The sequence below is a fragment of the Patella vulgata genome, chromosome 7 (assembly GCF_932274485.2).
Source record: "Patella vulgata chromosome 7, xgPatVulg1.2, whole genome shotgun sequence".
In the NCBI taxonomy this organism is placed as follows: Eukaryota; Metazoa; Mollusca; class Gastropoda; family Patellidae; genus Patella; species Patella vulgata.
Genome location: NC_065885.2, coordinates 20,417,376 through 20,444,420, shown reverse-complemented (window position 1 = coordinate 20,444,420; position 27,045 = coordinate 20,417,376). Strand labels below are relative to the sequence as shown.

At 36.6% G+C, this 27,045-nt stretch overlaps 1 long non-coding RNA gene and 1 other non-coding gene across 2 annotated transcripts; both read right to left on the bottom strand.

The window, feature by feature from the left end:
- LOC126828055 (uncharacterized) lies at nt 1–21,384 on the bottom strand. The gene is made up of 10 exons (XR_008788815.1): nt 21,259–21,384; nt 19,530–19,664; nt 17,259–17,390; nt 15,500–15,634; nt 11,758–11,889; nt 6,334–6,468; nt 3,902–4,007; nt 2,792–2,999; nt 2,198–2,285; nt 1–61 (listed from the first exon to the last, which is right to left on the bottom strand). It is a non-coding gene; the product is annotated as an uncharacterized LOC126828055 (transcript).
- Nucleotides 21,385–23,632: 2,248 nt separating this feature from the next.
- LOC130013619 (uncharacterized) lies at nt 23,633–26,518 on the bottom strand. Its single transcript, XR_008788814.1, has 5 exons — nt 26,322–26,518; nt 25,717–25,819; nt 25,078–25,167; nt 24,455–24,590; nt 23,633–23,716 (listed from the first exon to the last, which is right to left on the bottom strand). It is a non-coding gene; the product is annotated as an uncharacterized LOC130013619 (long non-coding RNA).
- Between the last annotated feature and the right edge of the window lie 527 nt (nt 26,519–27,045).

Sequence of the window (27,045 nt, the reverse complement as noted above, 5' to 3'; positions counted from 1 at the left end):
GCGTTGATGTAATCGGATTCATTCTTTTTATCGGTGTGCAATTTTACTCTCGAGTGATCAACTGTAATAAACAATATAAAATTCGAGATCATAAACTAATAACAAATAATATCAGTGCATACATGTGTATAAGGGGACTGACTGGCTGTTCGCATTGGCGTGCACGTGAAAGAACAGTCCGCGCAAGTAATCAATTTAAGGTAACCCTGATGTTCGACATGTGTAAAAAAATTAAATGTGGATTAACGTCAAACTGTTCTGCTCCGACTGTGTGCTTTGAGGGCAATTTTCGGTGCTGTGGTCTACTCTTATCTCGAATTCCAACTGTCAAGGGTTATTTTACGTGCACGCCAATGTGTACACGGGGCCCTGGTTTTTTGTCCCACCCGAACGACTATACGTTGTTCATTGCCAACACAAATGACAAGAGGGAACCACGTCGAAAATCCGACAAACTTTCTCAGCCAACACCTGGGCCCTGTTTCACAAAAACTTAAGCTAAAATCACTAAAATAAATTTTAAATAAAATAAAAATGAAATTTTAAATGTTATGCTTTTCAGGAAGATCGATTGTAACTTAAAATGCAATTTTAAATGAAATCTATTAAAATTGCTTGCGCCCACGCATTGCGCATTTCCGGTGCGGGCACTGGGGTATAAGCAAAAACGCATCGGAACTGAAAACTGTTGGACTAACGGTTATAATATACACCAATGGGGAGAGTTTCATACGTTGCAGCAATGTTTGCACATGGTCAGACAGTCGTAGAGAGATGATTAGAAATGTATCGGTGGGTTGGCATTGAACTTGTGAGTTGCTTTCGTGACCCTGGCATTTGATTTATTCGCATTCTCCAATGGAAATAACGTGTCGATAAACTATATCGCTTAAATTTCGTAGTTTTATGGTACTTTGGATAACAGAAACTATTGAAAATTGTCACCCTAACAACTAATCTAGCCAATGTTCCGATGCCAAGATTTGAAATGTCAGCCCCATAGGCCCTTTCAATGATACTTCAAAAATGCCAAAGTGCCACACTCCTTGTTGGATAATGTCTACATGTATCTATCTTACTGAATAAAAATGAATTTTTCCAAGATAAAATATCTTTGGCTACTTAAACATCTCTGATTTAGGTTGTGTTATTAACGGAAGCCCTCATTAAGAAATAATATTAAACTTATGATATTAAAAGTTAAATTTAAACTTAGCATTTGGGATTATTGATTTATCTTTTTACAAATCATCACAGCCCAAACACAATATTATGAGTAAATACTTTGCATATGGCCTTTCTAGTAATAGGGCTTTTTAGGCCTTGTAATACCAAGCAATGGGTCATTTTAAACCATTGCAGGCCTACACAAAGATATTTTTTATAGATAAGAGTGCTCTTCCTTTTCAACATGAAGTGAGTTCTAATATATTTTGGTTTTTTATTGGGTTTTTTTTTTTTGTCTTTTAATTATTTAAAAATAATATAATTTATACTCGAATCAAATGATTAAAACAGTAACAAAGAATTTTGTTTACTGGGGTTTTGAGTGGTTTTTGTTCTTGGGGTTCTAATTTGGGGCGTCATTTAGTTGCTCAAAATTGCCTTACAATAAAAAAAAAACGTTTTGTGAATGATGGTATGTTAAAATCATGTGACCTGGACCATTGGCAATATTATCATTATTGCAAATCTATCTATATGTCGCAATAGATCTAACAAGGTAGCCCTAATCAATGTGTTAATGTTGTGATTTTAAGTTAGGAGAGGGTGACGGCTGTCCTAAGTTAAAATTGATTTTAGTTAAAATTGTCCTTAAAATAGTTTTGTGAAACGCCACTGTTTTAAGTTAAAAAAAAATTTTTAACTTGCAATGCTAGTCTATTTTATCTAAAATGTTTAAAATCGTTTTGTGAAACTCGTCAGTCTTACGTTAGGATGAAATTTTAGTTTAAGACGATTTAAAGGAGATTTAAGTTTTTGTGAAACAGGGCCCAGGATCGAACATGGTACCTCCAGGTTAGCGAGCCAACGTCTTACTCCCCGGGCTACTTCGGCTCTCAAATTCTATGCAACTAAAATATGTACCGACAAGGAATTCGTCCATTTGAAGAAAAGCCAATATAGGCATATGCCGATTTTTTTTTAAAAAGCATATCATTCAACTTGTTTAGATCATGTAAATTTAGTAACTTACAAGCAAGTATGGAAGCAAATCTGTTTTTGGAAAGGTTGACTTTCATACTTGAATAGCAGTGTTTTCCATGAGATCCTGTCGGCAGACACTGATAAATAAATAAATAAAAAACACAATTTGGATTAATTTTTAAGATAAGCCTTTCTCAAAGCATTTCCAAAATTAAGCAGGATGTAGGATTTTTCCTTAATTAAGATAGAATCGGGATCAAATGTGGATTGGCGTAACATAAATATCAGGGGTGGATCAAGGATTTTCAGCAGTGGTCCAGAAATTTTAGATCTCTTTATTGAAGCGTTGTAATGGCAATTCGCGAGAACCGACGAATCTAAAATGGAACATTGTAGATGCCGTTTCCTTCTATTTCAGGCCCTGGACTCCTAAATTGGGCCTGCGTGGGGGTTATTTGATACATAACTTCCATGTATTCTATATTACCAAGAGTAGACCCCATGCGACAACGGCCCCGGCATATTGTCACTACTGGTCAACTAGTAAACATCAGATGATGTCAGATGGCAATAATATAGTTCAACATCAGTAACTAAACGAAACACGGTGTTAGAGATATATATATTTTCATAAATATTATACCATAAACTCGTGATAAAACTGGTCACTTTTCATTCGTCTATCATTGTAAGCTTTCATCTCCGAGCAAACTATTTCTGTAGGTTCGATAATAGTACACGGTATTTCATCTGGCTCATCATCGTCATCACCACCTCTTTCTACGTCATCTAATGAATTGTCATAACCAGTGTTCTTCGTACCGTTCATTGTACTAGCTTTAATTCCTCTCCTGTGAAGACGAGGAAATTACTAGCACATAATAATACAAAGCTTGAGGGCAAATTGTTAATGGGTAGTAATCCTAAAATGATTTTTGTTACACGAACAGAATATGTATTAAAGAACATTTCGACATTAATTCTATATTTTTCAGTCGCTAATAATAATTTCCCAAGGCATAATATTCCATAAAAAAGCAAAACTAGATATTCAGTGCTTAATACATACAATAAACATCTCTCTTACCAACAAAGCACATTGGTTCAAAATTAATTAAAATCGATCTACGCTAAGTTATTATGACTTTGAACATATTTCTATCACATTATAAAAAATATCTGATTTTAAATTTCTAGTTTTTGTTATTTGAAGGACATTATCCGTATTATCACTGAAATATCTGTTATTTGAGATAGTTAATTCGTATTTTTACCCCCAAATCGGTTGTTTTCTGTATTTGGACAGAAAAGGTAGTATAGTGACACACTTTTTTTTTTAGTAAAATCTGTTGATTAACAACATAAATTGTATTATTAATCAAAAGGCCTGTAATATTACAGAACTAGCAGAATGCCCGGCTTCGCTCGGGGGTCATAACCCCGAAACCGGTACTTGGTAGACTAACACCACCTGGCCTATGTTACTGCCCGGTCCGAGCTACCCCTATACCCCAAATTTCAGACTCGGGGCAGACCTAGTGTAGCCGCCAACCCCGAACAGACAGACAGACAGACAAACAGACAGATAAACGACAGTCACAAATATTAGTATAGAAGATAGATAACTTGTATATAGGTTGGTTGTTTTGTGTTGTAATCTTAATAACTATCTAATGAACACTTTTCAGCTCCCTTTTTTAGTTGAATTATATTAATAAAGGGATTATCTGACGTAATTAACTGTTGAATTTACCTTTTTCTCGTGTAAATAACATAAAGCGCCAGTAATAGTATAATGATAATACCAAATGCCGTTATGGTTGTTACTAATATCACTGTATCCATTTGCACATCACTAACTGTAATACATAAACATGAATATTAAAGAGTGTAGTTCATAAGGCAAGCTGTGGGTTCGATACCTGGAATTTATCAAACGATCAAGATCATGTAGGACTACAGCGATGACTGGTCATATAGTTTTTTTTTTAGTTTTACTTTATTTGTTCTTCAGTATGGGCTACATTATTCCAACTTCGCATTGAATTAACGTTGTGCTTTTTCATTTTGGATAGAGGGAGAGAGAGAGAAATGGGGTTTAACGTCCACTCGACACAAACTAGGTCATTTCGGGACTAACATATGGTTTTAATTTTATTTCAATAATTCGCTTGCGCGTAGGGGTCTTTAGCAGTGGGAGGAAACCGGAGGACCCGGGGAAAACCCAGGCGACCCTACTCCTTGTCACGTACAACCGGGGATTCGAAACCACGCCAGTTGACTCAATGACAGGCCTTATGATACAGCACGCACGTGCTAACCATTCGGCCATCCAACCCCCCTAATTTGGATAGAACTCAAGTATGCTTCTAATCGATTTTGGTATTTCGGTTATAACATTTCTACTATACGATATACATTAATGAGTACAACCTAATATGAAGCATAGTCACTCTACAATAATTAAACCCTAAAATTCAACCAGAGCCGAGCCTGTATAAATGGTATCTGAAATGATGTCTTGACTTTAAACTATATTCTGAATTCAACGTGAACTCAGACTTTCCTTATAAACTCCTCGTGATGTCTGACGAAATTTAATCCGTCCGTCTACACTCTAGGAAATGTCCACAGAATTTGATTGCACACAGAGACTGGCCCCGAAATGTAAGTATATAGAAAACCTAATTATATGATTTGATATAAGACCGTAAATAGATGATTTTTTAATTTAGTCTTGAAAGTTTCTAGGATGGATGATAGTTTAATGTTCAGGGTTAACAAATTCCACAGATTAGGCACGATGTGAACAAGCGATCTGAACCCGAAAGATTTGGATAATGGGTGCTTTGATCCAATCAAGATAGCTTCTGTTTTTGTCAGCATTTAGTTTCAACATATGTTTCGGACATTCGGTTTTTTAACGTTTTGAAGTACGTTGAAAAGATTGGTCAAAATCACTACAGTACACCATTAATTCCCATTAATTCTCGTCTCTTTGACCGGCTTTAACTTTTCCCAAAATTTTAACAGGATTGAACGCTTTCTACTACAGATGTAGCAACGTTGGCAACATCTTGCTCAAAAGCATTTAATATGAGAAACACAAACTGGAAGTAGCATACTAGTAAAATGCAATTGTCCGCCCTAACCGACCCCTTGACTCTATTATCGTTCCGCCTCAAAATCGCGAATATTCATCAATACCTGGCAGAGAACGACCAGTAATAACTTCGCATTTCATTCGTGGGTAGTAACCAGATGCCAGAATTAATGGCATCCCTTGTCCTGTTAGAAAAAGTAGTTTCATGGTTATTGGACCTGGTCGATTAATACTCCTGTATCTTGTTTCTTCTAGAGATGTCCAGTTTTGAAAAGAAGCGGATATAGAATTATTGCTATTCATTTTCAGTCAGCAACCTAAGGTCTTGTAATCATTCCACGAGTAACAGTTTTTAAGATTTAGTCTTTCTGGCTTGATGGGCTGATTCGGTGACGCAATGGTATGAACCATATTAAAAATTATTGTCATGCTTCGAGTATACGTTTTGGAAGATTTTCAGTCATAATTAAGAACGTGTCGGGAGTTATAGTTGTGCGCCATTAATTGGCAGACTTATTATCTTTATCATTAAAGCCTTATGTTTACGGTCAGAGTTGTGGGGATTTTTATGTTGAGTCTGTTCTGTTTATTTGACCCCACTGAAACTCCTATCAACCATGTCATCCGTATTAATACTATACTATCAGGACTAATAAAACATACCCAGCTCAATGTATTTACATTGAACTGGTGGGGGAGGGGGTGTCCAAGGTGGTGACAACGTCAAGTTTGGCGCGAGGTCTGGGGGAATACCAGAGAATTGTATAAACGCAGAAGCTCTGAGGCATGATTTCTGCTCATTTAGATGAATACATGTATATGAGGAGTGAGGCCAAAATTGCGGCAATTCTTCGCATGTATGTTTTTCTGCTCCTCACCCCCCCCCCCCACCTCTGGCCACGCCCCTGCCATCAAGAATAATAAAACATATCACCCAAATGTAGCCACACAACTTTCTTATACCCATAATTTCAAATAGCATAGCATGGATGAAATTAATCCAGCGTTGAGGGTCGAGAAATGAGCAGTTAAAAAGCTTAGAGCTGGCATTAAAGCAGAATAACATAAAAATAACATATTACCATCACACTTCCCTCCTTTCCAATTTGGCCGACAACCTTGTTCGTCACACAGACCAGACGTTTGATCACAAGATTTAGTAACACATTGTCCACAGGTCTGATCACACATAGGTCCCCATTTACCATTTTCACAATCTAAAATACAAAAATACAAAGTGATTTCAAAGAGCAGATTCGGCCCTTATAAAACCACAAGAATCACGCACCATTCCTAAGTTCACCAGAAGCAAACACAGCATATCGTTAAAGCCCTTGTAAAGTGTGGAAGCGAAAAAACAAACCTTGTCAAGTATGCAAATCTACATCTTACACGTGGATTAGTAGAGACAGTGATTGAGCGGGGGGGGGGGGTATTTATTGTATATCAGACCGTATTTGACTCAAAATTCTTGAATATACTCAACCACACCCAAAGAACAGAATGTCATTATGGCACACTATATCGTGATTTTTCCCAATCTGTTTCACAGAGAATTACGAGTCTTCTCTAATATCTCTGTAAAAGATGACTTTCTTTAACACGTGCCGTCACAACACACGGCGTCCATCATTGGCTGAATGGCACGTGCATTGTTTACGTCAGACGTTACTGCTTCGGGCAGAATTGCCTTTTAGTCATTTTAATATCCATTTACACTAAATAGGAAATAATTTTTACCAACAAATACGTCAAATGTCTTTATTTATTTTTTCTAATACATCAAAAAAAAAATGTTTTAGAATTTAATTTGTCGGTGGAAAAAAGTTAATATTTGAGACTCATTAAGTCGCACTGATGTCATCCTTATCATTGATTGTAGCGGCCTGGCGAATATTCACTTCTGATCAGTGTGGATTTTTCCCTGTAGCGAAATAGACGTGACAAAGCAAACGCTGTACTGAGCTAGAGGTAAATCACGTATCCAGTTCCAAGTAATCTCGCTAAAACAGATATTTACTGGTGTAAGATATGTTTGTATTAAGCAAATCGTAATGTGGATACCATACCATAAGTAATTCCTCCGTAGTCGTAAACATATGTGTACTGGTAATCCATAAAGAATGATGAAGAGTAACGTATTAAAACCTTGCCATAAATGATCTGACTTTATTGTATTTACCTCTTCTATCATATGATGGCGACTCAACTCACGACACTTTAATATCGGGAATTAGAGACTAATTGATGTTAGTATTAATAAAAAATTTAATTAATGTGTGTGTCTCATTTTAACTCAACTTATCATGTTTCATGTTTATTATACAAATCTGTGTATACAAAAATAGGAACGACTTTGTGGTAACAAAAGCATATACAATAATAGAAATAAGTCTATTAGATTCCAGGCACTAACTTGGGTGGGACGATTTACCCAATACTACCCCAATACCAAGTCAATATCACCGCATACTACCCAATTCTACAACAAAATGATGCAAAATAGACACATCATTTGATTTTTTTTTTTCAAAAATAGAGAGTTATATCGCGGGAAATGTACTTTAAATGCGATACCGATGTCTGGCTGTTCCATTTGCCTCGTTATACCACCCAAAACAAACCAATAATAACCCAATACTACTAAATTCTCATCAAATACTACTCAATATGATCAAATAACTTAATATTGGCAAATAACAGTGTAATTACTGCAACGACTAATCGATATTTTGCAGAAAATTGAAATATTTACCCAGTTATCTCCCTTTACAATTGATAAATAGATTTTAGAGTGCTGCTCAGGTTAATCATTATATATCGTTAAATCAAAAATCGCTAACTACTGTACATGTATTATTATATATATTAAGATGGCCATAAATAATTTTGACGTAAAGTCCCCCTTTGACTAATCTCCTTAAACATTTACATCTCTGTCGATTTCTTTGATGATCAAACAAAACAAAACCTGATACCCAATCAACAATCTTAATCCCGTTAATTAATTTTTAAGTCAGGTAGAATTTATATACGAGTAGAGCACTACACACTTGTAATGAGCATATGCAATTTCGTTAATTTTAAAAGAATATATATATATATATATATATATATATAGAGAGAGAGAGAGAGAGAGAGAGAGAGAGATGGGGTTTAACGTCCACTCGACACAAACTAGGTCATTTCGGGACTTACATATGGTTTAATTTTATTTCAATAATTCGCTTGAGCGTAGGGGTCTTTAGCAGTGGGAGGAAACCGGAGGACCCGGAGAAAACCCACGAGGTTGGACAGGCGACCCTACTCCTTGTCACGTAAAGAAAATATAGACCACTAGCAGAATAACCGGCTTCGCTCGGGGGTCATAACTCCGAAACCGGAAGTGGTAGACTAACGCCACCTGGCCTATGTTACTCCCCGGTCCGAGCTACCCCTATACCCCAAATTTCAAACTCGGGGCAGACCTAGTGTAGCCGCCAACCCCGAACAGACCGGCATCGTTCGGGGGTCATAACTCCGAAACCGGAAGTGGTAGACTAACGCCACCTGGCCTATGTTACTTCCCGGTCCGAGCTACCCCTATACCCCAAATTTCAGACTCGGGGCAGATGTAGCCGCCAACCCCGAACAGACCGACTTAGCTCGGGGGTCATAACTCCGAAACCGGAAGTGGTAGACTAACGCCACCTGGCCTATGTTACTCCCCGTTCCGAGCTATCCCTATACCCCAAATTTCAGACTCGGGGCAGACCTAGTGTAGCCGCCAACCCCGAACAAACCGGCTTCGCTCGGGGATCATAACTCAGAAACCGGAAGTGGTAGACTAACGCCACCTGGCCTATGTTACTCCCCGGTCCGAGCTACCCCTATACCCCAAATTTCAGACTCGGGGCAGATGTAGCCGCCAACCCTGAACAGACCGGCTTCGCTCGGGGGTTATAACTCCGAAACCGGAAGTGGTAGACTAACGCCACCTGGCCTATATTACTCCCCGGTCCGAGCTAACCCTATAACCCAGATTTCAGACTCGGGGCAGACCTAGTGTAGCCGCCAACCCCGAACAGACCGGCTTCGTTCGGGGGTCATAACTCCGAAACCGGAAGTGGTAGACTAAGGCCACCTGGCCTGTGTTACTCCCCGGTCCAAGCTACCCCTATACCCCAAATTTCAGACTCAGGGCAGACCTAGTGTAGCCGCCAACCCCGAACAGACCGACTTCGCTCGGGGTCATAACTCCGAAACCGGAAGTGGTAGACTAACGCCACCTGGCCTATGTTACTCCTCGGTCCGAGCTACCCCTATACCCCAAATTTTAGACTCGGGGCAGACCTAGTGTAGCCGCCAACCCCGAACAGACCGGCTTCGCTCGGGGATCATAACTCAGAAACCGGAAGTGGTAGACTAACGCCACCTGGCCTATGTTACTCCCCGGTCCGAGCTACCCCTATACCCCAAATTTCAGACTCGGGGCAGATGTAGCCGCCAACCCCGAACAGACCGGCTTCGCTCGGGGGTCATAACTCCGAAACCGGAAGTGGTAGACTAACGCCACCTGGCCTATGTTACTCCCCGGTCCGAGGTACCCCTATACCCCAAATTTCAGACTCGGGGCAGATGTAGCCGCCAACCCCGAACAGACCGGCTTCGCTCGGGGGTAATAACTCCGAAACCGGAAGTGGTAGACTAACGCCACCTGGTCTATGTTACTCCCCGGTCGGAGCTACCCCTATACCCCAAATTTCAGACAAACGACAGTCACAAATATATATATAGATAGATTAGGTAAATATGCAATAATAGTTGACATTAGTTTGACATTTTTAAACTTCTTTTGAAACTCTTATATTTTATTTTATATATTGATATGCTTTAAAAGGTGTAATATTTGTCTATTCTTGTGTATATATGTTGATAAAATTATGCTTTTAATGTGTAATATTGAATAATATGGCCTCAATGAAAACAATAACTGTATCGGGGACATCTGATCTGTAATAACTTTTTGTTATAGCCACTGCTTGACGATACCCATGGAGGGGTTGAAATAGTTTGTCGTCCTAGAAACCAACTGCAAAGTCAAAGAAGAGATGATTAATCTGAATAGCAATCTAAAATGTCTTTATTGGTCGAAAAGGGGGATAACTGCATACAAATTTGAATTTTCTGCAAATTATCGATTATTCGTTGCAGTAATTATACTAATGTGCTATTATTTGACAATATAAGGTTGTTATTTGATAATATTGAGTAGTTTTTGCTAGTATTGGGTTATTATTTCCTTGTTTTGAGTGATATAGGGAGGCAAATGGAACAGCCAGACATCGATATCACATTTGAAGTACATTTTCCGCGATATAACTCTCTATTTTTGAAAAAAAATAAATGATATGTCCATTATGCATCATTATGTTGTAGTATGAGGTAGTATGTGGTGATATAGAGGTGGTATTGGGGTGGTATTGGGTGGTATTTGGTAAATCGTCCCGCCGGATCTATAGTTCATGTCGTTTTTTATACTTTGGACAGCATCTACTGCATGAAGATCTGACCAGTTGTAGTTGGGTGGTCGCGTCAAGGGCATAAGATCGGCTTTTGATCCAAAAGCATCAGACATTAATTTGATTAACCAATCAGCGTTAATGTTTCTAGTAGGATACCCACAATTCCGTGCATCGCACGCCAAGAACTCGCTGCAAGAGACCGTTTCAATGGCTAATCCTCACATCAACTCTTATCCCTCATATTATTATAACAACTCTTCCAGTAGTATGGTAATATAAGTGTATAAAATGTCAGTAAACTGTAGTATGGTAATATAAGTGTATAAAAAAATAGTAAAGTGTAGTAATATAAGTGTATAAAAAGATAGTGAAGTGCAGTATGGTAATATAAATGTATAAAAAGATAGTGAAGTGTAGTATGGTAATATAATTATGTGTATGGAATGATAGTAAAGTGTATCATTGTAATAAAGTGTAGTATGGTAATATAAATGTATAAAATGGTAATAAAGTGTGGTATGGTAATAAAAGTGTATAAAAATATAGTAAAGTGTATCATTGTAATAGATTGGGTTTAACGTCCACTCGACACAACAATGCCATGACACATCTTATGATCTAAAGCGAACGCGTTAAGTCATTCGGTTTACCGAATTTTGTGGAAACAAAAAAAATTTCAACTGAGAATTTTCGAATTAGCAAAAATCACAACTAGTATAATAGGTTGATGTGTTTAGGGTACAGAATTATAGAAACTTATATTGGGCGTTCTTGGGAGACGCTCTGTAAAAAACAATTGTATACTGTATTTTTGCCCATGGGCCATAATTCTGGAAGTAATTACCAGAAGATTCGCTATAATGCATATAAATTGGAAATAGATCGAATTGTTACCTTTTTAATAACGGACCGACAGGGGTGACGGCCATATACCACATTTGCATGTGGGCATATAAAAATTAATTTCCTAATCAAAGAGGTAATGTCCTTTTTAAAACATACCATGACAGAACGGAGCCTGGTAGCCTGGTACGCAATCATCATCACACATACCATAAGTACTACACGTACCATTACCACCACAATTACGACATAGTTCAAAACAGTTATTGCCATAATACCCTGGTGGACAAACTATAATAAAATAACAGAAATTATGAAAATAAAACTCCAATTGATCACATCAAACCTTATCAAATCAAAATACAAAAAATAATGTATATGTATGTATGGTACGAAAGCGTATAGGGGTCATGCAATATTTTGTAGAAGGTCTCGAGATCCTGCGATCCTGTGATACTTTCTCGAAATCCCGTGATCACCTGGTAATTTTCTCAAGATCTCAATTTAATGTTCTCGAAATCCCCTGATAATTTTCCTGAGATACTGACATCCTGTGTAAATTTTCTCGAGAATTCGAGTTAATTTTCTCGAGATATTGACATCCTATGTAAATTTTCTCGAGATCCCGAGTTAATATGACACCTTATATGATGGTGTCTCCACGTTGTGAAGCAACCAGTGTCCCAATACTTCGCACCAAATTTGATAAAAAAAATACTCTAACATTTGTTACAAAGGAAAACTGCTAATTAATGAAAGAATATACGGACAATCGATAGGACACCCATGCTTTACACTAAATTTGAAATATGATTAAAATCGATTGGGTTCGTCTTATGGCCCCAATACTTCACACCAAATATGAAATTCAAAACCCTACCACGTTAGCTTTAATGTGTAAAGCTTTGAATTACATACTTGCTTGTTAAATTATTTCAATTTAATGTGTGGGCGACGTTTAATTGAAAATGTCATATTTTGCATGGTTTTCGGACCATATTTTGTTATAGAATAAACCTAGACAAAGAGTTTATTGTCTTGTGGCACAAATTTTTCGGAGCAGATTTTAAATAAAAAATCTTGAAAAACTCTGGACTCTAACGCGTTCACAAGGTTTACCGGAAAATAGGAATAACGCCATAACAAAACTTCAGAGAGCGCTGCAAATCAATAAGGTTCATTGTCCCGCCGAAAATATATAGGGTTCCTCTGCTTGTGACACTAATGATTCAAAAGAAATTTGAACGATAGTCACGCAAAGTGTAGAGATACGCCCACGCAGCATCTATGCATCAACAGCAGATTATTCGAAAGGAAAACTTGGTTGTTTAATAAATTGTTTACGGTTCTAGCATTCATCAAGAAATCTAATCTCTATCTCGTCTGCTTGTTATATCTCTGGGACAGAAATATTATGTTGATGAAAATTAACAGGGGTCATCCTTGTCGCGGAACACTGAATATCGAAAATCCGTTAAAACACAAAATTTGAAACAAAACCGTTAAAAACTGTAGGCTCTATCGTGCTATTAAGGTTTTCGGGAAAGTGTGTGTGTGTGTGGGGGGGGGGGGGTAACTCCGAAACAACAGGTTGTGGGGCGCTGAGAATACGTTAAAACTACGCGCACACATAAAAGTACCCGAGATCTCGAGAAAATTTACACAGGATGGCAAGTTCCCGAGAACATTAACTCGAATTCTCGAGATCGTTAACGCAGGATGGGAGATTTCGAGAACATTAAATTGAGATCTCGAGAAAGTATCACAGGGTCGCAGGATCTCGAGGTCTTCTACAAAATTTTGCATGACCCCTATACGCTTCCGTATGGCAATCATCATAAAGACATGTCTTTCAATCTAAATTATAAATATTACAATTACCACCCTAAAAACCTGGCTATCAATATAAAACAAACAATAGGCCTATTAAACAATATGTTTACAGTTACCACCATAAAAAAACTTTCTGTCAATATAAAACAAAAATATTAAAACATAAATTTACAGTTACCAATATAAAAACCTAAAATACAAGTCAACCTTACAGAAAAATAAAACAACAAATATTTATTTTAATGGAATGAGAATTTTATTACGAAATATGAAATTGTGAATTTGGTATAGGATAAGAATTTTGAGAATTTGATAAATTACGATTATTTTGGAATTAGTTAATGGGCAATCATTTGAGGAATTGGGTAATGGATAAACATTTTCAGGAATTTGGGGAATTTGGTCATAGATAAACATTTTGAGAATTTGGTAATGAATATACATTTTGAGAATTTGGTAGAGGATAAACATTTCGGAAATTTGGTATAGGATAGACATTTTGAGAATTTGATACTGGATGTTCAATTTGAGAATTTGGTAAATGATACACATTTTGAGAATTTGGTAAATGATACACACCTTCGAAAATTTAGTAAACAATACGCATTTTGGGAATTTTGTAAATGATACACAATTTGAGAATTTGGTAAATGATACACAATTTGAGAATTTGGTAAATGATCCGCATTTTGAGGATATGATAAAACAAAGTATTTTGAGAATAGATAATATTGGAGTAATGTGGTGTAAAATGAAGAAAATATTTTTTAAATATTACATTAAACTCTTTTAAATTAGGAAGAATGTCCAGGTAGGTTTAAATGGGACTTGTGGCATAAACCTACATTTTAAAATAAACTCATTAAAAATGATATACTGCGAAGGAGATCATATAACATGACGCACATAACATGTGATTCGCTATCGAACAAACAGTGTATCAATACAATCAAATTCCGTTTCCAAGGAAACCAAACAAATGTTTACTTAATTTTATGAATTTGAAAGCGACATGATATCATATGTAGAGCTCATATTCATTGAATTCGTTTCCATGGAGACTGAAGTAATTTACTTAATTAAGAAAAAACATTGAACAATAAAACCAGTAAAAATATGAAATTATTAACAAAAATTGATTAAGTCAATTCATAAGAAACGGGTTTCGTATAAAATATGGGTCGAAATGGGACTTGCTGGTAGTAATTGCGTCTTTGGACCTGGCCAGACTTGATTCGTATTAAAAGTGTGACAGCAAAAGGCAACATTCCAAGATCCGGGACTTTATAAGACATCTGGAGTGTCACCAAATAAAGATATCTATTTTTAGGTTGGTATAAGCATGCCTTGATAGCCTTCTAGTTTATATAAAGCCCCCTCCTTCTGATTTTAAGCAACAATATAGATTAAAATTAATTTGAGATCATTGTCATAGATGGATACAGGGCACGAATATGTTCATTTCGGCAAAATAAGAAGTAATAAAATGTTTATTGTCCCGAACAACTTACTATTGGTGGCATGGCAGTCCAATCTTTAAATCGGCTTTATCCACCCACGAAGAATTAAATCGGCCTTGTATTTTATCGAGGGGATCACGGTGGCTAAGTGTGTAAGACGCTGGCTCGCTAGCCTAAAGGTCGGTGTTCGATCCCTGCATTGGACGAGAAAGTTCATCCAGATTTTCCGGCGTGGTTGCCCCTTGTCAGTGATGTAGGGCGGAGGGCCTGATAAGGACAGCTGTCTAGTCGTTCGGATGGGACGAAAAACCGAGGTCCCGTGTACACATTGGCGTGCACGTAAAAGATCTCTTGATAGTTGGAATTCGATATAAGAGTAGGCCGTAGTGCCGCTGTCCAGGCAAAATTTCCCTCATTTATATTATATAGATCATACCTTCGTTTGGTTTTTTTTTCGTGTTAATGAAGCTTGTGTGCAACGAACCTTAGCGACATGCTTAGGTTAAAACAGAGAAGTTGTTAGATCTCTGTGTGATCTAGGCCAATCACAATTGAACCTAGACTGAATTTTAGATCAAATGTTAGACTAACATGAAGTGGTATCTTACCGTCACAACGAGGACCACTATACCAATAAGGCTCACAGTCTGATGTATTACAATAACCTGTGAATCTATCACAACCTGTTGCACAATTCCCACATGATGTTTCACAGTTCGGCCCCCACGTTCCTTCACTACAAGCTTTAAAAGAAATACAAAAGGTCAACAACGTAATCCCTATATGAACTCCTCTAATGAGTTGTATAGCGTGTTGTAGAAAAGGTAAGCATATCATTTGTAACAATTGCCTTTTTAGATTTGGATCTCGGAAACTCTACTGACTTTGTTTTTTCATCAAATAATTTTGGTATCCATTTTTCCAAATACAAACAACTGGTAATGTACACCACGGATAACTATTAAAATGGTGATTAAGCTATATAGACCAATTTGCTCATTATCAATTTATCATAACTTTTTAAAAAAATAATAATACCTCTATAGATTAATATCCTCATTCTCAACATCACGTAAATCAAAAATTTAAATAAAGTAGAACGAATCAAATATGCTTCGGTAATTCAATCTACTGGTGTTCATTTTCAAAAGTTTGTATCCTTTTCGCAACATAAACCAATCCGATATTCAATAAACTGTTTTTGTTTTTAATTCAGACGTTTGACAAAGATAACAGAACACATTTTGATATGAGGTGGGTTTGTTGGTGGTCTACAAAATGTCATTGATTCCCAGATTAACAATATTGATCTCCGAATATGATTAAGTGTTGAAATTAACAACAGAACAGAAATTATTCTCATAAACGGGTTTTAAACATTCCAATGATTTGTAACTTTCAAACCACAAAGAGCCCAACATGTCACAGTTATCTGATAAAACTATTGACGGTGGTTGAATATCTCGGTGGTTGTTTTTCGGTGCCCGATCAAAGGAATCTCTAGGCTCTGCATTCTTTTTCGTTCGTGATTTCCTTAATTCATGTCTATGCCCCTCTTGATCAATCAGCCCCAAAATGATTATTAACCTGGCATGTAAATTCAAACACTGGTCTTCGATTCTTCGTTATTATTTATGACTTCAATGAGCAATTTATAGCTTGACTTGGATTTATATAAATTGGAGGTACAGGGTATTGGAGACTAGAGATGCCCAAGAAATTACTTAGGTTTCAATATATATGGCAAATAGATATTAAAGATACATTATGGGAGGATTTGATAAAGAGTTGGTATTTCTCACTATAATAGTTAAAACTAGATAATGTAATGGGAATTTGCTGAAAATTTCTGTCAAATTGATCCACCCTGAACCGAGTATTTAGCGATTGAATTTTGAGCCTAGCCTCGATCATCATGTATGTTTAAGTAATCTTTTTATACCTTGGTGTATTTCCTCACGAATACAATGTTTTGAGGGGGATTTGGAACTAAATTTTGATTGATTAATAATTTAGATAACATTTCAGGCCTAAAGAAAGACCTGCAATTGTCAGATTTAGCTCTTGCATAATGTATGTTTAAGTAATCTTTTTATACCTTGGTGTATTTCCTCACGAATGCAATGTTTTGAGGGGGATTTGAAACTAAATTTTGATTGATTAATTAATTTGAATATGTTTTCAGTCCAAATATATCATCAAATCACCTAGTTTGTAAGCGGGAGGGCATCTTTAACGTTCACTTTTCTGTACCGATAGGGATAATGCAGACGGAATCAGTATAGTTTATAAACAAATCTAGACTTTAAAGTATAATAGTAAGCAATCTTGAAAAATGGCAATCTTGTGAAAGTAACAAAAACATACGTTCCAGACAATCGTGACCATGATATCCATTGGGACACCCATAACGGCACACTCCGTTCACAGTATCACACACATCGAGATGGCAATTACATCTTTTATCACAAAACTCAGAATACCAACCGTCAGCACACTCTGCAATAACATTAATTCAAATGTAATTTTGAAGAAAGGGCGATGAGGGGGGTCGGGATTATGAGGCAGGAATTGGGGTTCAGTCAAAAATAAGCAGGTCATTTCAAATGGTGTGAAACAATTCTCTTTATTCCAAACTAATATTAGTAATATTCTATTCATTGATTGGCGGAAACGGGTCGTAGAATAGTACGTGCAGGGGGACTGCACCACACACAATTACACAAAACAAATTTAAAAACAAGACACAATACGCAGAAATCACAAAAAAAACGTACGTATATCAGATTAAGTGAATGGATTCCGGGATAACCTAGGCCAGATACCCGTGCTTTCAGATTCCCAACATCCTGATCACGCGGAAATGTATGATCAAAACCCATGACTTCCATCGGGATTAATGTAATTAGTTAATGGGCAATCATTTGAGGAATTGGGTAATGGATAAACATTTTCAGGAATTTGGGGAATTTGGTCATAGATAAACATTTTGAGAATTTGGTAATGAATATACATTTTGAGAATTTGGTAGAGGATAAACATTTCGGAAATTTGGTATAGGATAGACATTTTGAGAATTTGATACTGGATGTTCAATTTGAGAATTTGGTAAATGATACACATTTTGAGAATTTGGTAAATGATACACACCTTCGAAAATTTAGTAAACAATACGCATTTTGGGAATTTTGTAAATGATACACAATTTGAGAATTTGGTAAATGATACACAATTTGAGAATTTGGTAAATGATCCGCATTTTGAGGATATGATAAAACAAAGTATTTTGAGAATAGATAATATTGGAGTAATGTGGTGTAAAATGAAGGAAATATTTTTTAAATATTACATTAAACTCTTTTAAATTAGGAAGAATGTCCAGGTAGGTTTAAATGGGACTTGTGGCATAAACCTACATTTTAAAATAAACTCATTAAAAATGATATACTGCGAAGGAGATCATATCACATGACGCACATAACATGTGATACGCTATCGAACAAACAGTGTATCAATACAATCAAATTCCGTTTCCAAGGAAACCAAACAAATGTTTACTTAATTTTATGAATTTGAAAGCGACATGATATCATATGTAGAGCTCATATTCATTGAATTCGTTTCCATGGAGACTGAAGTAATTTACTTAATTAAGAAAAAACATTGAACAATAAAACCAGTAAAAATATGAAATTATTAACAAAAATTGATTAATCAATTCATAAGAAACGGGTTTCGTATAAAATATGGGTCGAAATGGGACTTGCTGGTAGTAATTGCGTCTTTGGACCTGGCCAGACTTGATTCGTATTAAAAGTGTGACAGCAAAAGGCAACATTCCAAGATCCGGGACTTTATAAGACATCTGGAGTGTCACCAAATAAAGATATATATTTTTAGGTTGGTATAAGCATGCCTTGATAGCCTTCTAGTTTATATAAAGCCCCCTCCTTCTGATTTTAAGCAACAATATAGATTAAAATTAATTTGAGATCATTGTCATAGATGGATACAGGGCACGAATATGTTCATTTCGGCAAAATAAGAAGTAATAAAATGTTTATTGTCCCGAACAACTTACTATTGGTGGCATGGCAGTCCAATCTTTAAATCGGCTTTATCCACCCACGAAGAATTAAATCGGCCTTATATTATATCGAGGGGATCACGGTGGCTAAGTGTGTAAGACGCTGGCTCGCTAGCCTAAAGGTCGGTGTTCGATCCCTGCATTGGACGAGAAAGTTCATCCAGATTTTCCGGCGTGGTTGCCCCTTGTCAGTGATGTAGGGCGGAGGGCCTGATAAGGACAGCTGTCTAGTCGTTCGGATGGGACGAAAAACCGAGGTCCCGTGTACACATTGGCGTGCACGTAAAAGATCCCTTGATAGTTGGAATTCGATATAAGAGTAGGCCGTAGTGCCGCTGTCCAGGCAAAATTTCCCTCATTTATATTATATAGATCATACCTTCGTTTGGGGTTTTTTTCGTGTTAATGAAGCTTGTGTGCAACGAACCTTAGCGACATGCTTAGGTTAAAACAGAGAAGTTGTTAGATCTCTGTGTGATCTAGGCCAATCACAATTGAACCTAGAGTGAATTATAGATCAAATGTTAGACTAACATGAAGTGGTATCTTACCGTCACAACGAGGACCACTATACCAATAAGGCTCACAGTCTGATGTATTACAATAACCTGTGAATCTATCACAACCTGTTGCACAATTCCCACATGATGTTTCACAGTTCGGCCCCCACGTTCCTTCACTACAAGCTTTAAAAGAAATACAAAAGGTCAACAACGTAATCCCTATATGAACTCCTCTAATGAGTTGTATAGCGTGTTGTAGAAAGGGTAAGCATATCATTTGTAACAATTGCCTTTTTAGATTTGGATCTCGGAAACTCTAATAATGTTGGTATCCATTTTTCCAAATACAAACAACTGGTAATGTACACCACGGATAACTATTAAAATGGTGATTTAGCTATATAGACCAATTTGCTCATTATCAATTTATCATAACTTTTTTAAAAAATAATAATACCTCTATAGATTAATATCCTCATTCTCAACATCACGTCAATCAAAAATTTAAATAAAGTAGAACGAATCAAAATTTTTGCTTCAGTTATTCAATCTACTGGTGTTCATTTTCAAAAGTTTGTATCCTTTTCGCAGCATAAACCAATCCGATATTCAATAAACTGTTTTTGTTTTTAATTCAGACGTTTGACAAAGATAACAGAACACATTTTGATATGAGGTGGGTTTGTTGGTGGTCTACAAAATGTCATTGATTCCCAGATTAACAATATTGATCTCCGAATATGATTAAGTGTTGAAATTAACAACAGAACAGAAATTATTCTCATAAACGGGTTTTAAACATTCCAATGATTTGTATCTTTCAAACCACAAAGAGCCCAACATGTCACAGTTATCTGATAAAACTATTGACGGTGGTTGAATATCTCGGTGGTTTTTTTTTCGGCGCCCGTTCAGGCTCTGCAGTCGTTTTGGTACGGGATTTCCTTAATTCATGTCTATGCCCCTCTTGATCAATCCGCCCCAAAATAAATATTAACCTGGCATGTAAATTCAAACACTGGTCTTCGATTCTTCGTTATTATTTATGACTTCAATGAGCAATATATAGCTTGACTTGGATTTATATAAATTGAAGGTACAGGGTATTGGAGACTAGAGATGCCCAAGATATTACTTAGGTTTCAATATATATGGCAAATAGATATTAAAGATACATTATGGGAGATTTGATAAAGAGTTGGTATTTCTCACTATAATAGTTAAAACTAGATAATGTAATGGGAATTTGCTGAAAATTTCTGTCAAATTGATCCACCCTGAACCGAGTATTTAGCGATTGAATTTTGAGCCTAGCCTCGATCATCATGTATGTTTAAGTAATCTTTTTATACCTTGGTGTATTTCCTCACGAATACAATGTTTTGAGGGGGATTTGAAACTAAATTTTGATTGATTAATAATTTAGATAACATTTCAGGCCTAAAGAAAGACCTGCAATTGTCAGATTTAGCTCTTGCATAATGTATGTTTAAGTAATCTTTTTATACCTTGGTGTATTTCCTTACGAATGCAATGTTTTTAGGGGGATTTGAAACTAAATTTTGATTGATTAATTAATTTGAATATGTTTTCAGTCCAAATATATCATCAAATCACCTAGTTTGTAAGCGGGAGGGCATCTTTAACGTTCACTTTTCTGTACCGGTAGGGATAATGCAGACGGAATCAGTATAGTTTATAAACAAATCTAGACTTTAAAGTATAATAGTAAGCAATCTTGAAAAATGGCAATCTTGTGAAAGTAACAAAAACATACGTTCCAGACAATCGTGACCATGATATCCATTGGGACACCCATAACGGCACACTCCGTTCACAGTATCACACACATCGAGATGGCAATTACATCTTTTATCACAAAACTCAGAATACCAACCGTCAGCACACTCTGCAATAACATTAATTCAAATGTAATTTTGAAGAAAGGGCGATGAGGGGGGTCGGGATTATGAGGCAGGAATTGGGGTTCAGTCAAAAATAAGCAGGTCATTTCAAATGGTGTGAAACAATTCTCTTTATTCCAAACTAATATTAGTAATATTCTATTCATTGATTGACGGAAACGGGTCGTAGAATAGTACGTGCAGGGGGACTGCACCACACACAATTACACAAAACAAATTTAGAAACAAGACACAATACGCAGAAATCACAAAAAAAACGTACGTATATCAGATTAAGTGAATGGATCCCGGGATAACCTAGGCCAGATACCCGTGCTTTCAGATTCCCAACATCCTGATCACGCGGAAATGTATGATCAAAACCCATGACTTCCATCGGGATTAATGTCCATTATGCATTAATCAGGTCGTTTAGGGACTAACGTGTGGTATAGTTTTATTTTTGAAATTCGAGGGGTTTTTTAACGTCCATTAAAAAAAAACCCGACAGGTTAGAGGGGTTTTAACGTCCACTCAACATACACCAGAAGGATAGCGGGGTTTCCAATCTACTTAAACCCAGATAGTATAGAGTTTTTAACGTCCACTCAATATAAACCAGGTCATTTTTCGACACCTTGGTATGGCGAATCTTTCGTCTTCTTAATTCCGTTGCGCATAAAATTAATAATAATAATATTTTGTCCATTCATAAAGCGCTATATCCACAATACACTAGTCTCTAATAATATAATTCAAACAGATAGGTTTTCAAGTCAGATTTGAATTTATTAAGTGCAGGACTTCTGTGAAGTTTTAAAGGTAGTTTGTTCCACTTTTGTAGATGCGGCGACTTGGAAAGAGCGACCACCAAATGACTCCAACTTCTACTGAGGAACACATTTTTTTCTGATTAATTCATCGTAATTGTCTTGATGGGATGTAAAATTTTCAGAGATGGCACAGGTACTTCGGAGCACTTCCAGTCAGACACTGATAGGCAAGAGACACTATTTTGAAATTGATTCTGGCTTGAACAGGCAACCAATATAGTTTTTTCTGTACTGGAGTGATATGAGAGCGTGGATTTGACCCAGTCAAATTCGCGCACCCGTAATTTAGATACGTTGAAGTCGTTCTGTTTGATACTTTGGTATGCCGACAAGTACACTATTTCTATAGTCAAGTCTAGAAAATATCAGAGATCTAACTAAAGTTGCGACCGCGTCTTGAGTGATTAGATTTCCACTTGAGCCAATACTTTTGAGGTGAAAATAACACTTTTTGCACAGTTCGTTTATATAGTTTTCCATGTTTAACTGGGAGCCAAGGTTTTTAGCGACTGGGGAGAAAGGGTTGATGACATTTTTGATTGAAAATGATTTAGTAGTAGTTTGATATAAGTTTCACCCAGTCTATGATCAAGTGCCGATATAGACCCCCGTAACCTAATTTTGGCTGAAAATAACTAACTATACTTACTAAAGATTTCAATTTCACAAAGACTGAGAAATGTCATGTTGGTTGAATTGGCGTAAAACATGAGTGATTTTCCCTGCACGGGTTCAGGGCACTGTATAGAATACTTGCCGGTAGATGTCCTTATAATATCCAGGTAACAACGTTCTGTATCAACAAAAATCAGGAAGTCAGTTGTTGGTAAAGACTGACCTGGAAGAACTGTCAAAATGAAGAAATGAAATGAAATGAAATGGGGTTTAACGTCCTACTGTTCTGCTCCTAACCTGGGCTAATGAAGACGGGCATACGCCATACAGTGTGCTATGAGGGAAATTTTGCTCGGGCAGAGGCGCTGCGGCCTACTCTTATATCGAATTCCAACTGCCAAGGGATCTTTTACGTGCACACCAATGTGTAAACGGGACCTCGGTTTTTCGTCCCATCCGAACGACTAGACAGCTGTCCTTGCCAGGCCCTCCATCCTGCATCACTGACAAGGGGAAACCACGCCGGATCAAAATGAAGAAGTAAATAGATAAATAAGTACATAGATATCTAAATAGATGTAAACAAATAGATAAACAAAATAGATGTAAAATAAATAATAGATCTGTATTTTAATCAGATTGAATGTGTGGCACAAAGGAGTCACGTGGTCTTAGAAAATAAAATGGTGTTTAACGTCCTACTGTTCTGCCCCGACTGGGATAATGAAGACGGGACGTGGTTTTAGAGTATGCGCGATGAAATGAATTCTTACCATCAACACCAAAATAAACGTCCAGCCAATTAACGACCACTGTTTCGTTAAACTGTACTTCCCAACGCGTTACATTATGTATACTGCCTGGTAGGCTGCAAGTCGAGGCGCTGAAATAAAACAAATTTGGTGCGGTACAATCGTGTCCAATAGCGAGTTTCCTTCCATAATATCAGTTTAAATGGGCACAACTAGGTCATTTCAGGATTAACATTTTATTTCTCTAGTTCGCTTGAAGTTCGGGTCTTTATAATTCGCCATGCTTGATTGTCCGAGATAAATATAGAATTTATCTCGTAAAACTGGCCGTCTGTTGTAAAAAGTATTTTGGGGTTAACCTAACACCACAATTAATAATAACAATCATCTACTAACGGGATCTTGCGAGGGGTGGGGTCGGTTGATGTATGCGTGTGGGTGTGGGGGGGGGAATTTAGGGGTCTGAATTGAATATTACTGTTTGAAATGTTTAAATAGAGCAATAATCGAGAATAACATATGGTTTTATAAGGAGCAAAACGGTGAGGGGGCGGGGCGCATAAAGAAATGTATATAATATTAGATTTATCATTAATGAATAATAAAGGCGGAGGCCGCCAAAATTGTACCAGATATATAATGTTTTACCATTCATACACATCAGATAATTTAACTTACACTGTATTTAACAAAATATCGGGGAATATGATTATAATTTACATTTTACTAACAAAATATCGGGGAATATGAATATAACTTACATCTTTATTAACAATACGCTTTATCATTCATTTTAGCGCACCCTTTTCTTTGTCCTGTAATTTAATTGATATATTAACTGAACCCCGAACCTAAATAATAGAACTTACTTGAATGTGGTTGATTGGATACCGTCAATTGCATTAGCAGCTTCACATGGCATTGTACTTCCAGAATCTAAACACTGTGTAATTTCATCAAAGTTGTTGGCAGTTTGCGTTGCTTGACCGTTCAATGCTATATTTTCTGTATTAAAATAAAAAGACACAGTAAGTTCCTCACAGTAATTTCAAAGACATTACAAACATAATATCCAGTTCAACAGAAAAACTACCCAAACAATGGAAATGAAATGGGGTTTAACGTCCTATCGTTCTGCATGGACGGGCATACGCCATACAATGTGCTATGAGGGAAATTTTGCCCAGACAGCGGCATTACGGCCTACACTTATATCGAATTCCAACTGCCAAGGATTCCTTTAGGTGCATGCAAATGTGTACATGAGACTTCGATTTTTCGTCTCATCCGGTCGACTATACGTTGTCCCTTGACAGGCCTATTGAGTACCGGGTCTTATATAAATCGTCTATGTCTACATAAATTAATTGTTTTAGGGAACCGAACCAAACAGAGGCAACGAGTCGAACTCCGATATCGGGTTTTACAAATCCGGAGACTATTCTTGGACACATTAACTGACAAGTTGCTAGAAGTACTAAAATGGTGTTACCTCGTTGACAAGTGTTACCAGACCATCCAGGTAGACATCTCCCTGTTATACAGCGAAAATCGTCGTCACAACCGTCCTTACATCGACATACTAATGGCATAGTAATATAAAATATACAATGAATTAAATATTAATTTGTAATCAGTATGTGGCTATTCGAGCTCGCATTATTCTAACTTCATTTTAATAGCTTAAAAGTAACATTTAATATGAGGTTTTATTATTATTATTCTTATTATTATTTTTGGACCAGTAACCTAGCTCCTATCGGTACTCATCTTCTTCTTGGCATGTTCGTTCCTTGACATGTTCCTCATCTATTGACAATTATAAGACGGAGCCGATGACGTCATGTCCGGTTCCTGGTCCATAGTGCTCTCGGAAAAGATTAGGCTGCTGCCTGGAAGTCAAGTTTTTCCGAATACTGCCCACCTACGGAAACAGTTTAATAAGCATCTTTGCTTGTTACTGCATCCTATTCACTTATATTTTTCAAAATAATAAATTGTAATTACTAATCTTTTCTTGAATAAAATACTGTTTAAACCAAGCAATACTCTACTACAAAACAATTCTATGTCATTAAATGAATTCAAAACTCCATAATATCAAAGGAAATAAAAAAAATGACGAACAGACCATCGTTTTGGGCTAAAACTGTACTCAGAAAGAGTAGTAACAACAACTTCATCTCTCCTCATTGGGTGGTTAATCCTATTGGTTAATAAATAAGGTTTGGAACCTGAAAAAAAGATACTTAAAATATATTAACTATGCATCAGTCCTACTTTAAAATGGCTTTACCTCTTTGGTGTTATGTAACACAACTGACCTTCCATTTTCAGTAAGACATTGTTACCTACTTTGACATATTAATTTCAAGAGCTGGGTCCATGATGACTGAATAAATAGTAGCATGCATGATGATATTCACTAGTATGACTATTTCGTTTATACAATCCGGGCAGAAAGCACTATATTGGCTGGAGATCTAACGTGCAAACAAGACGCTAGATGGGGTAGGCGACCTTTACTTATTGTCCGAGGTGGAACCTATGACTTTCTTAAACAACAAGCCGTATGATCTACAGAAGTACGTTCTCTCAAAAACCCTGTTCTACAATTGGAAGAAGCAAATAGAAAAACATTTTTGTTATTGTAATTTAAGGGTACGGGTATACATCGAATGTTATTCCATGTTGCCGGGTTGATTATACGGTCATAAAAAATGATAAAATACTCACAGCAGAAAGACAAAACACAATCTACGTCAAAAGCTTTGTCGATGAAATCACAGAATACAATATTAGAATCCTCACATCTATGATAATTGTTTTCCAATACCTGTTACTAATAATTATCAAGTTTCAGTTCAGGCAGAGATATATCGAATTCCTCTGTCTGTCGTTAACCCACGCACACACAATAACTTTTACATATACATGTAAGTATATATCATAAATCTATTCACATTATATATAAAACCTTTCCCTTTATAGTTTTATGGTATTCCTTGAATATCGGTATATATATATAAATAAACTGGACACAAGACAATGTCAAGATATTTGTCAAGTAGACGAGTTATGTTGCTTTAACTTCAAGCTAAACAAAGCTCACCAATTATTACTACTCACTACTGGGTTATCGTCGTAAACTATGATATACAAGTTGTCATATTTGATTAAACATCATACCATCGTAAACCATAATGAATGATGATGCTAGATACATTCAGATTAAACACGAATGAATAAAATGAGCTTTAAAGTTCGTTTACACGGGGTCTCGATTTTTTGTCCCATCCGATCTACTAGACGCCTGTCCTTGCCATCCGTCCTGCATTACTGACAGGGGGAATAATCCCCGAGAACTTTCTCGGCCAAACGCCGGCATTGAACCCCTGGTCTCCTGGTTATGGGCCAGTACCTTGCACACATTCTGATTAAAATACAGATGGCCTCACTA